This window comes from Nannospalax galili, unplaced genomic scaffold (assembly GCF_000622305.1).
Source record: "Nannospalax galili isolate Female #2095 unplaced genomic scaffold, S.galili_v1.0 scaffold1220, whole genome shotgun sequence".
Taxonomy (NCBI): domain Eukaryota; kingdom Metazoa; phylum Chordata; class Mammalia; order Rodentia; family Spalacidae; genus Nannospalax; species Nannospalax galili.
Window position 1 is genome coordinate 1723023 of NW_008346901.1, and position 13237 is coordinate 1736259.

At 42.9% G+C, this 13237-nt stretch overlaps 1 pseudogene; it reads right to left on the minus strand.

Moving 5' to 3' along the window:
• Positions 1-11659: 11659 nt before the first annotated feature.
• LOC103742316 lies at positions 11660-12953 on the minus strand (annotated as a pseudogene).
• Between the last annotated feature and the right edge of the window lie 284 nt (positions 12954-13237).

The following is a 13237-nucleotide window of genomic DNA, read 5'->3' on the forward strand; positions in this document are numbered from 1 at the left end:
TGGTCCACCTTTGATGAAGAAGAATCATTAACTCTCTGGTCACCCTACCTCTTGTGATTCAGGTACTGAAAATATTTTATTTAATGTTATCTCAGGAAGAGAGAGAACCCAGCAGGGATCCAAACGTGGACACTTCACTAATAAAATCAACCTGATGAAAACATCCCTGTAGTGCATGTCCTTGGTCAGGGGACTCCAAATGGCAAAACTTTCAGAAAATTATAGGATAGCCTTGGATAAAGAAGCTCTAATAAAACTCTCTGCCAACATTTCCTGCATGAACCAAATCTAATATGAGTGGCCAAAGGAAAACCCTAGTCAATGAGATTAGATCACTAAAAGCTTAAGCAATTTGGAGAAGCTCCCAGTACAATTCAAGCCATAGCTGCAGAAAACAGGAACGTCTACTGTATAATCCCATCACTCACTGAGATATAGCCATCTTTGCTACTCCACTAGAACATGCATCAGATAAACACTTTCAACAAAGTAGCAGGATACAAGATGCAAAAATCAGTCGTCTCTCTGTGTACCAATAGCAAACTTCCTGGGAAAGTAATCAGCAAATAAACTTTAAATAGTATTGAGAAATAATACCTAAGAATAAACCTAGCCAAGGAGAAGAAAAACTCTACAGTGAAAACTTGAAGACAATGAAGAAATGGAAGAAAACACTAGAACATGAACAGATTGCCCATGCTTGTGGAATGCCAGAATTTTGTAAAATTAGTTATGTTAAAAAAAGATATCTTTAATCCCAGCACTTGGGAGGCAGAGTCAGGCAGATCTCTGTGAGTTCAAGGCCAGCCTGATCTACATAGTGAGTTCCAGGACTGCTGGGGCTACAAGGAGACCCTGTCTCAAAAAGATCAAAAAAGAAAAAAAAAAAAGATATCTACAGTTTAATGCAATCCTCATCAAAATTTTATCTTCACAGAAATATGGGGGGGAAATCCTAAAATTCATATTAGCATAAAAGACTGAATAGCTAAAGCAATCTTGAGCAAAAACCATAATGCTGGAGGAATTACTATACCTGATTTCATATTATGCTATATTATATACTACATTTTCTTTATTCGTCTGATTTCATATATATGAAAGTATATACATATATATATAGAGAGAGAGAGCACAAATAAACTCAACAGATGTTTCTCAAAATAGAAATACAAATGTTTATCATCCATAGACATCAAGGAGATCTAAATTACAACTGCCCTGAATTCTACCCCAGCCTAGTCAGAATGACTATCAAGAAAATACATATATGACAGGAAAGCAGGAGGACTTTGGGGGAAATGAAGGAAGGGACCATCGGGAGGTCAAAGAGGGAGCAAAGACTAGCAACAGGGAGATAAAAGCAAAGTACAATGCATGCATGAAAATGTCATAACGAAACTATTGTTTTGTATACTAAATAAAAAGAAATTTTTAGAGTCTTCAATCAAAAACCAGAGTCAAGAGTTTATATAGTCAAGAGTTTGTGATACTTATTAGATACCTAAGAAAGTTATGTATGTGACTCTGGAGTTAGCATAGACGTTTGAGCTATAGACACAAATTTAGAAATAATCAGCAGATAGTGTTCAGATCTCTGGGATGAGGATAATGTAGGCAGAAAAAAATGAAAACCACCTTTGCAGTTCTGCAATCTTTGAGCATCAGAAAGGAAAAGAAGGCCCCGGAATGATAAAGAATGATGAGTAAGTCAGAAGAAGACAAGAAATGTATATGAAATGCTCAGTTGAGATGACTACACACACACACACACACACACACACACACACACACACACAATAGAAGAGCAAATATTTTTCCCTCCTAATTATTTTTGGCTCAGTAAATGACATCAACACTTAAATAGAAAAATCAAAAACTTGGACATATACTTAGCTTGTGTCTTATTTCAACGCCCCATGCACTCCAAAAAAAGTACTATTTGAGCTATGAACACAAATTTAGAAATAGCATCAGGTAGTATTCTGATCTCCAGGATGAGGATAATGTAGGCAGAAGAAAATGAAAACTACCTTTGCAATTCTGTAATCTTTGTGCATCAGGAAGGAAAAGAAGCCCCAGGAACAAAAAATAATGATGAGGAAGTGGGAAAAAAAAAAAGATTAGAAATGATGTTTCTCACAGCCAAACATAGGGATTGGAGCACTGACTCTGTGGGGTGCCGTTTTATTGGAGCACTGACTCCGTGGGGGTCCCGTTTTATTGGAGCACTGACTCCGTGGGGGTCCCGTTTTATTGGAGCTCTGGCTCTGTGGGGTCCGGTTTTATTGGAGCACTGACTCCGTGGGGGTCCCGTTTTATTGGAGCTCTGGCTCTGTGGGGTCCGGTTTTATTGGAGCACTGACTCCGTGGGGGTCCCGTTTTATTGGAGCTCTGGCTCTGTGGGGTCCGGTTTTATTGGAGCACTGACTCCGTGGGGGTCCCGTTTTATTGGAGCTCTGGCTCTGTGGGGTCCGGTTTTATTGGAGCACTGACTCCGTGGGGGTCCCGTTTTATTGGAGCTCTGGCTCTGTGGGGTCCGGTTTTATTGGAGCACTGACTCCGTGGGGGTCCCGTTTTATTGGAGCTCTGGCTCTGTGGGGTCCGGTTTTATTGGAGCACTGACTCCGTGGGGGTCCCGTTTTATTGGAGCTCTGGCTCTGTGGGGTCCGGTTTTATTGGAGCACTGACTCCGTGGGGGTCCCGTTTTATTGGAGCTCTGGCTCTGTGGGGTCCGGTTTTATTGGAGCACTGACTCCGTGGGGGTCCCGTTTTATTGGAGCTCTGGCTCTGTGGGGTCCGGTTTTATTGGAGCACTGACTCCGTGGGGGTCCCGTTTTATTGGAGCTCTGGCTCTGTGGGGTCCGGTTTTATTGGAGCACTGACTCCGTGGGGGTCCCGTTTTATTGGAGCTCTGGCTCTGTGGGGTCCGGTTTTATTGGAGCACTGACTCCGTGGGGGTCCCGTTTTATTGGAGCTCTGGCTCTGTGGGGTCCGGTTTTATTGGAGCACTGACTCCGTGGGGGTCCCGTTTTATTGGAGCTCTGGCTCTGTGGGGTCCGGTTTTATTGGAGCACTGACTCCGTGGGGGTCCCGTTTTATTGGAGCTCTGGCTCTGTGGGGTCCGGTTTTATTGGAGCACTGACTCCGTGGGGGTCCCGTTTTATTGGAGCTCTGGCTCTGTGGGGTCCGGTTTTATTGGAGCACTGACTCCGTGGGGGTCCCGTTTTATTGGAGCTCTGGCTCTGTGGGGTCCGGTTTTATTGGAGCACTGACTCCGTGGGGGTCCCGTTTTATTGGAGCTCTGGCTCTGTGGGGTCCCGTTTTATTGGAGCACTGGCTCTGTGGGGTGCCGTTTTATTGGAGCACTGACTCCGTGGGGTCCCGTTTTATTGGCGCGCTGGCTCTATGGGGTGCTGTTTTCCTTCCGACTACAATAAAGAAAACTGAGGCTTCTCCAGGGTGCGTTGAGCCCAGGTCACATCTGTCTTGCCTTCCCAGTGTTTCCAGACAACCTTCTGCTCCCTCCTGCCCTGTGCTTCCTGAGTCCCATATCCCTCACACCATGCTCTTCGATCTACACATGGTGCCTTTCTCTCCCACTGTATAAAAATTCTTTCATAATCCACACTTACTACATTTTCTGCTTCTTGTTTTTGATACTGTAACTCAGGAAATTGGTCTCCCAGAGGCAAGTTTATTATGTGAGTCTCTGCAAATGATTTCTGTACAGTACCATGGAAGGAGGTTTACTGATGCTTTAATCATTTAACAAACACACGACGAGGCAAATATATTATAAACCACAAATAAGCATTTAAGTGAAGCTATCAAAATATATCAAATTAGGTGGGATTGGAAAAGAACTTTCCAAAACCAGTCAGTAAATGCTTTCATCAAGAATCATTTTGGGCATGCTTAAAATACAGTTTTTCCACCCACATACTTTTTCAGAAACTTATTTCCTACTTAAAAATCAGGTGCCCCATCCCTGGTCTCCTTTGGTCCCTCTTCCCAGAAGTCACATCATAGATGCTGTAAATATTATCTCTGGAAGAAAACTTAGAAACCTGATTTCTCCATTTAATAAATAAGTAAAGACTGGGTCACGTGAAAAATATGTAAAAATATGAGGGTCGGATTGATATGTAGGTGAAAAGAGTCTCAGATTGCTGGCTGACAGTTCTGAGATCCTCAGGCAGAGTCTTAAATATTCAGGCTTCTGACAACACGCTAGTTCATGGTTTAACCTTGAGAACGGGTAATGGCCATGAGCCAGTGGAGCAGAAGGCCGGAGGAGAGAATTGTGTCCCTCAGCCCATGGAGCACATTGACAGTAATGTGGAGCCAAGCCCACGTGGTCCCTCAGGCAGCAGTGGTTCGGCATGGTTTCCCCCAAGTTGTCGACATATTAAACACTTTCAGTCAAAGTTTTCTTGGTTTTTAATAAATAGGCAGGTTGATAATCTCTCTTATGAGGATTTCTTCTCTTATGAGGACATTCTACGTAATTGTACATTTTCACTGGAGTTCAGAAGCCCATGGAAGCGAGCGGCTCACCTCCTCCCCCAGCCGCACTCCTGCCTCCTAGCCCATGGCAGACCTGTGAGGCTCTGAAGCTAGGTGGCCTGGCCGGGAGCACATTCCCTCACATTTCCCTCCGTCTCAAACATCCCTGTTCTCCACATACTCCTGCCTCAGATCTCCAACAGCTGAAGATGATGAGAAAACAAGAGAAACTGTAAAGGCTCATTAGACAAACTAACGTTCCATCACAGGCAGCGACGACATTTTAATTCACTTTTAATTCCAGGAGTCACCAAGCAAAACCTTAACATACAACAGGCTCCCTTGCCATCTCTTACCTACTACCAAGAAAAGGCTCTAGAAGGTTTTTTTTCCGAGTTCCTTAGCTGTCTATTTCCTGAGTCCTTTTATAAGCAAAGGTTTTAGAAAGCCCACAAGACCTGACAGTCACAGAGAATGCTGGCACTATAGTATGTGGTCTGCAGGCAGGAGTGCTCACCTAACAGTTCTGCTGTTGCTGCTGCATATCAAGACTGTGCTGGGTGTTTGATACAGTGGTAAAGACACAAATCTTTCCCCTGAATCTTTGATTCCAGTAACAACTGGTGAACACTAAATCCCTCAACAAAAAGAAATCTAGATTTAAACTTCTAAAAACTTTATCACCTCTCATGGGTCTGAGGTTAAGACAAACAACCAGGTCTGGTATGGAACAGAGGTAGCTTGTAAGCAGATGCTGGATGCATTAGAGAGAAAGTCTACTGCTCTATAAAGGGGCTGGAGGTGTCTATCACTTAGATAATTTCTTACATAGCTCTTTTTTTCTTTCTGTCTTTTTGAGGCAGGGTCTCCCTATAGTCCACAAGGTCTCCCTGTAGCCCCAGCTGTCCTGGAACTCACTATGTAGGCCAGGTAGGCCTTGACTTCACAGGGATCCACCTGCCTCTACCTCCTAAGTGCTGGGACTAAAGGCGTGCACCACCACGCCCTACTTAGAGGTAGGTAGATTTTTAATGCATGCAAAATTTAAAAACAGCTTCTGCCTAATATTTTGGTTTTCCATCCAAGAAGGCCCAAGAGCCCTTTGAAGATAATGAAGTCAGACAGGATTGGCAAGGGAAAAAATCAGGGTCTGTTAAGGGATGATTCTGGGCAGGGCTTGGGTATAGATGATCTGGTCAGTAGAACTTTAAGTTGAGTGAGTCAGGTAGTGAACAAGCTACAGTGAGAGACAGACCCACCACGATCAGCTCTAAAATTCTGTAACAGTGCTTTGGAGAGCCAGATTTCAGTGGACAAGGATCCAAGGTCAGGAAGTTTCCAGAAAGAATCAAAGTGAAGGAAATCTAGAGTGAGTTATGAGCCTGTGGAAGTACCTTTTCCCCTCCCCTTCCTTATTAAGATATAATCTACCTATAAAAACATGTATTTGCAGCATCAGATTTGTCTTGATGTACACATAATCTAACACCTTGAGTAATAACGCCCATTCTCTGTCCTCTGCTCCCTCCCAGCCCCCGTGGGTTACCTTTCTTCTCTATGCTTCTGTGAGTTCAGCCATTTCAAATCTCACAGGTAAGTGAGATTACACAGTATTTGTCTTTCTATGCTTGGCTCATTTCACCATAATGCCTATCAGGTTCATCCATGTTCTATAAATAATGGATCTCTCTCTCTCTCTCTCTCTCTCTCTCTCTCTCTCTCTCTCTCTCATTCAAGGAATTACAGGCACACACGGTCATGCCAACTGAATTTCTATTTTTAAAGTCTGAATTGTATTCCATTGTATATACATACCCACATTCATACATATATTAAATTTTGTCATATAATTTTCTGCATTCACTGAGATGATGGTATTATTTTTATCCCTCATTCAATTAATGTGGCAAAAATTCTGACTTATTTTGCATATGTTAGCCCATCCTGCACTCCCAGAGATAGGTACCACTTGATATTGGTGAGTTGATCCCTTGTACATGTTACTGAATTCAGTTTTTAGCTTTGTTTTGTGAGAGTGTTTGTTCATCAGGAATATTGGCTTGTAATTTTCTTTTCTCATTGTGTTCTTATCGGGCTTTGGTCTAAGGTAACACTTTCCTTGGAAAACAAAAACTGAGAAGTGTTCCTTCCTCTTTAATTTTTGGACAAGTTCAGAAATAATCAGCATCCATTCTTCCCCATATGTTTGATGGGGTTTGCCATGGAGGCCAGGCAGCAGGACGTCACTGGGCTCACTGCCCCATCCCTGGACTCTGACTCAGCTGTGGTGCTGATTGCTTACCTGTGCTGCTGAGTATCACTTTTCTCAACAAAGATTCTGGAACCTTCTTTTCTGGGGGATCCATGGGACTCTATCTGATCATTTAAAGTTGATTTCTGACTCATCAAATTCATGCAGTCCACTCTGTCTCTATCATCTCTCCTTGTCAGACATCTCCTTGTGGGCATAGGCCTCTGTCCACACAGGGAGAGTATTGCAGTCATGAAAGAGAATAGAGGAGCCACGAAGAGGGACAGTAAATCAGTTACAATTATTGGACACGGGGATGGGGCAGTGGTTGTTAACAGGAGATGGAAGTAGGAGACCAGCACGGGTTAATCTGTTAAGAGTGGGAACTTTGGAGAAAGGGCATCATCAGGTGTTAGTCCAGTGCTGCTGTTCACTGACTGGGATAATGGGGACATTACTCAACTCAAAGGGTCCCAGCTTCAAAAGATGAACAATAGCACCACTTACCTACTAGCAGTTTGTGAAAACTAAGTTACTGTGATTAATCATGGTAATAATGTCATTTGAACTCAAGTATTTTGAATGCCAATGCCATATGCCAAATGCCTTAAAGTTGGTCTTTGTAAGTGCCAAGTTAGTGTTGTTGTTCTCCCTGGGGACATAAAAAAAAGATTGGCGCTAAAGAGAATACAGGAAAGGAACCCACTTTGCCCTTTTCATTCACAGCAACACATGTTCCTTGTCTGGGGAAGAGTTTGACAGATCACAACGTATAGCTGCTGTCAGGACTGAAAAACAGCCTTGCAGTAAATCAGTTTTTAATTTGTGTTTTTGAAAGATTGGGACTGTGCTTTAAAAATTCTGCAATTATTCACTGGTGAGGATGTGATTACAGGAGACAGTGCCCTCGTCCCTTCCTCAGAGGCAAAAAGTCCCCAACAGAGCAAGCAGGCCCCACTTTCTACATGAAGAAGGGGTCTATGGAGCTTCATCATGCAGTAAGCCATCTGGGAAGGCTTCTCTCCAGTGGAGTCACTCCTGTGGCATTAAAGGAATCCTGTGACTCCTCCTTGAAGCAACCAGTGTTGAACATTCCAGATTGCTTCCTCCACCCCCGTCTTGTTTCCTCTACTCCGGTCTCATCCCTGGATATTGAAAATGAAAATAAAATGGGAAATTAAAAGGGTTCGGTGCAGTGTGTGGGGATTAATCAGTGTCGTCAGGCTTTAGATTTTGCAAAGTAGATGCCAGTGCTAGAAAGAAGATGAGAAGAGGGGTTCCTGGGGTACACCTGGAAGCTTCAGATGCTCAAAGCACCAAGGACAAGCTTACAGTGAAAGAAAATGCCCAATCCTGTTCAGGGAAGCTAGAAGAATGAAGAATCTCCAAGGAGCCAATGAGACTTTCAAAAAGACAAGCCAGGTGTTCATGTATCCATCTTTGCTTATAAGTAACCACTCATAGCTTTGATGAGGGAATCAAAAAAAATGTAACCTTACCCTTCAAGAGCTAGCAATAATAAGTCATAATTTAGTGATCATTTGGTACATGTCTAGTGCCAGCATAAACGTACTAAATTAATTCTCAATTAAATCTATAATAAAAGAGTTTAGATAACCTGCTTAAGTTTGCATAGCTCAAGTTTACAGGGATGTGACTGGAGCTCAGACAGACATGACCACCACTGCTAACACGGTCCCTATGTTATTACCAGGACCTCATTATCAAAGGATAGAAAATTGAGGATTATTTGTTCCTTGCCCCATATTATCTTTGGAAAAGTAGTGCACAAACATATGTACAAAATCCCCTATGCAAAATGTTATTTTGTAATCAAGTTGTTTTTAATAAGACACAAGCCTGTGTATGGCTTTGCTTATAAGTAATTTAAATGATATACTACTTTCTACACAGCATCATTATTAATGAACTGTTATGAGATGTTATACAAATTAAAACTTACTGGCTTTCTGTAAATAACAAAAAGTACTTAATTATTTAGTAAGTGATTTATATTTGTTCAGTTGATCAAAGGAGGTAATTTAGCTTATTCATTGAGCTATGTGTATTTGGACAATTTCATTATTTAGTTTGCATTCTAAACTGCCAAAATGTGGGTGACTGTGATACACCCTCAATTGCTCCACAGTTGTTGCAATTTCTCCTTCACTTCTTTGTGCCTGGCATGTGCTCTAAATGAGGAAGTAGCAATCAAGACATCAGCTGTCCACTCTGAAGGTCATTTGTCCTGACACTCCATGAAGAAAAGCAAGTTTTTCTAAGGACAAAACTGCCCGGTCGTGGCCACCTTCCTACTGCCTGGTCGTCACATCTTCCTTTGCAAAAATCACAGGCAACGTACCCAGATCTGATGGAAACACTTTCTTGTGTCTCTGTAATCTCTCAGAGGACATGGAATCCTTGAAAATTCCCTTTTTGCTATGAGCTAGGTAATGTGTTCCTGGATACAAGATACTGGGATCTGCCCAGGAAAGACAGTGCAGAAAGGGAACTATAACCCTGTTCCTCCTTCAGGCAGGTTTCTGAATCCAGGAACTGTGTGGCCAGCGTGCTTAATTAAGCATGAATGCTTCCAAGTCTCCAGCCCTACTCGCACCAGTACCCTGAACACAGCAGCCAAGACTACCCAGTGCTCCCCAGCTTCCCAACAAGATTCCTTTACCTCTCCTAGCCTGTGCCTGAGTCAGACTGAGCTTTACTATTCTGAGAAGCCATCTTCAGGATGCTAGACTTGCTACTCCCTGTGCCTGGAACAGCCTTCCCTTCCTCCCTCTTCCCTTACTTGACTTGAGTCATTCTCTATCCTGCAAATCTCAACTCAGAGATGCTACCTTTTCCCAGTGATGCTGTAGGTGGCATTCTATGCCCACCCCTCAGTGTCCTTTTAACACACATCCATTTCCTCTGAATTAAAACATTCCCTCCTGAGGGAAGAGAAAAACCTCATTCAACACACCATGTTCAGGAAGCTAAGAAAGTTGCAAGATTCACAAGTTCCCTCCCCAAGGTTATATCAGCAGTAGCATTGCTGGGGAGGGAGTCTGAGGAACTAAGCTGCCTGCAGGTTGTGCCCGGAGCCCCAGGAATGAGGCTTTCGTGAGTTGCCGCCTGTGCTGGAGGAGGCTTTCCTGGGGAACAATTGCCTTTGAACTGCCTAGTTCTGTAAGTAATCCTCACCCATGCTCCTATACGAAACCCCAATAAACTCATTGGGTCACTGTAATTGTTTTAGATCTCAAGTTCTCACAATTAGAGTCACCAAGAAGACAGTTTTAATTGACAAATTATCTAAATCAGGTTGGGCTGTAGGCATGTCTCTGGGCATAATTGTTCTGATTATTAATTGACAAAGGAGGACCCAGCCGTTGTAGGTGGCACCATTTCCTAGCTAGGGTGTCCTGAACCATAGAAGACAGGTGAAAGCTAGATGATAGCAAGGGAGTGGACAGCGCAGCTGCCTTGTTTCCAGCTGCTCCTCTGCAGATGTGACTAGCTACTTAACTTCTACTATAATGACTGCAGTCTAGAATTTTAAGCCAGATAAACCCTTTCTTCTCTAAGTTTATCAAAGCAACAGAAATAAAAGCAGCACAGTCACCAGGCTGGACTTGGGAAAATCATTTCTTGCTCTTCATTTCCTCTCGGGAACGAACAACATTCCTTTATCTCTCCCCATGAAAAGTTATACATCACCTGTTTTTACCCATCTCTGCTCAATGTTTATTCTTTCTCCCCTGTTAGACTCTACCATCCTCGGGACACAGGCAGGAATCACACCTCCTTGTTAGCGTCTCACAGGCATTTCAGTACTTTGATTAGAATGCATAAAAGGCATTCTTGTTTTGATTTTGTTTTTGATATAGGATTTCATGTAGCCCAGGCTGACCCAGAACTCACTATGTAGCTGAAGATCAACTTCTGGTCCTCCTGCCTCTACCTCTCTAGGTCTGATATTTCCAGATGTACTCCACTGTGCCTATTTTATGCAGTGCTGGGGGAGTTAAATTCAGGGCTTCACACAGATTAGGCAAGCACTTTACCAACTAAGCAACATCTCCAGCCCCCAAAATTATTCTTAAAGGAATGAATGACAGCCCTTATTTATTATGTCCTCTACTGTGGTCACATTACAGAAAAGATGCCCTCTGAGGACGACCATGCTCTCTTCACCCTTATCTCCCACCTTCCTCCTGCTTCACCTCACTGGTCCTCACAGCGTGTCCTCTCCCTCCTCATCTCTTTATCGCTGCCACAGCATCCTCTCAAATCCTGTTTTCCCTGCCGTCTTGCAATGTTGCCTTTTCACCTGCTTCAAACAGTTGTGTATTTCTATTTAGATATCAAAGCACACAAAACCAGGAACTATTTACAAATAATGCAATACATGCCACACACTGATTTTTGCCTCACATACTATGATAACATATATTTTCTAGGTATGAGTAGTATATCTGAATACATCATTTTATGTCCTGAGATTAATAATAGACTTCTGTCTCAGCCAAGATGGAGTAATATGGAATGGACTTATTATCTAACCTGAAACAACCAAAGAACTTCAGAAAATATAGAAAGCAATTGATTTTTAAGACACCGATCATCAGGATCGATGTAGGCCAGTTGTCCCTGACAGAGAGTATACAAACAAAGTCCTATGGTGTCCCAGCTTATGGGCTTGGCACAGCCTCAGAAACATGAAGATATAACACACTCCCTGACTCTAAGAGATAGAGCTAGAGGTCCAGGTAGACTAAAGAAGGGCGTAGATTTGCAGAAAAGTATATGAGAGAGAGAGAGCTTCCAGGCAAAGACGTCTAACTTCTCAAGGTATTTTGTTTTGTTTTGGGTTTTTATGGCTTTCTATGAAAAGAAAATTCTTCATGGAGCTTTAGCTCTTGGTAGTCTGTTCCAGAACTCTGAAGAAGCTTGCCTCCAGTTATGCTGTTGCTCCATGTACAGAAAGAATTGTTGTTTATAAGCAACTTCTTCTTCCACTGGGTAACATATATAATCTACAGTATTCTGACCCACCACTGGGTAACATATATAATCTACAGTATCCTGACCCACCACTGGGTAACATATATAATCTACAGTATCCTGACCCACCACTGGGTAACATATATAATCTACAGTATCCTGACCCACCACTGGGTAACATATATAATCTACAGTATCCTGACCCACCACTGGGTAACATATATAATCTACAGTATCCTGACCCACCACTGGGTAACATATATAATCTACAGTATCCTGACCCACCACTGGGTAACATATATAATCTACAGTATCCTGACCCACCACTGGGTAACATATATAATCTACAGTATCCTGACCCACCACTGGGTAACATATATAATCTACAGTATCCTGACCCACCACTGGGTAACATATATAATCTACAGTATCCTGACCCACCACTGGGTAACATATATAATCTACAGTATCCTGACCCACCACTGGGTAACATATATAATCTACAGTATCCTGACCCACCACTGGGTAACATATATAATCTACAGTATCCTGACCCACCACTATATATAACCTACAGTATTCTGACCCACCACTGGGTAACATATATAACCTACAGTATTCTGACCCACCACGTACTTCTGCATTGAACTTGCTTTCAGAGTTGTAACCGGGGAATCATTTGGCTCTGTGAGGGATAAACAGTCACCCTCCACAGCTCCCTGCAGGGCCCCCAAAGCTTTATTCCACTTGCAGTTTTGGCAAGGACTGCATCCAAATAACAAGTGAAGGCCCCAGGCCGACCAATGCTCTCCACACTGTTTGTCTCCAGTTACTTCCACATAACCTTTATAGACCTTTTCCACACCAAGCCTATGGAGAAGCCCAGAGGCCAGCACCAGGAGGACACAGCCTAACTTGTTAGAACAGCTTTCACACCATACTTTGGTAGATCATGTGCATATGCTGCCAAGGCTATCATACCCCCTCTCTATGGGCATAAGCAATCTGACAGGTGACATGTCTGCTATTTACTCAAGCTATCACCCTGTATTTGGACTTGTATTTATTTTTGTCCTTGATCACCAAGTGTTTCTGAGCATAGTGATTCACTTTACCCTCTCATCATCTTCTAAATTTCACTTGGGAAGTTCTTAGAGTAGCCTTTATCCTTGTCAATTTTAATAAACCCCATCCATGAGACCTGTCCCCACTCCCTGTGGCTCCGCACAGACCCGCAGGCCCAGAAGTGCTATAGGCAAAAGCTAAAAGCTCCAGTATTAAGTGGAGGATGATTTGCCTCATACATGTAAAAGAGAACCCAGGAAAACAACTGCTTGTAAGAGTAAGAAGCAGCAGCATCTATCACTGAGGACCAGGAGCACTGCCTGTCCCCGCCAATGAAACTGGACAACCTCATCATTTGCAGAGAACTGGTAGAATATTTACAAAAGTATTGAGAAGGAAATAGTTAGGTCC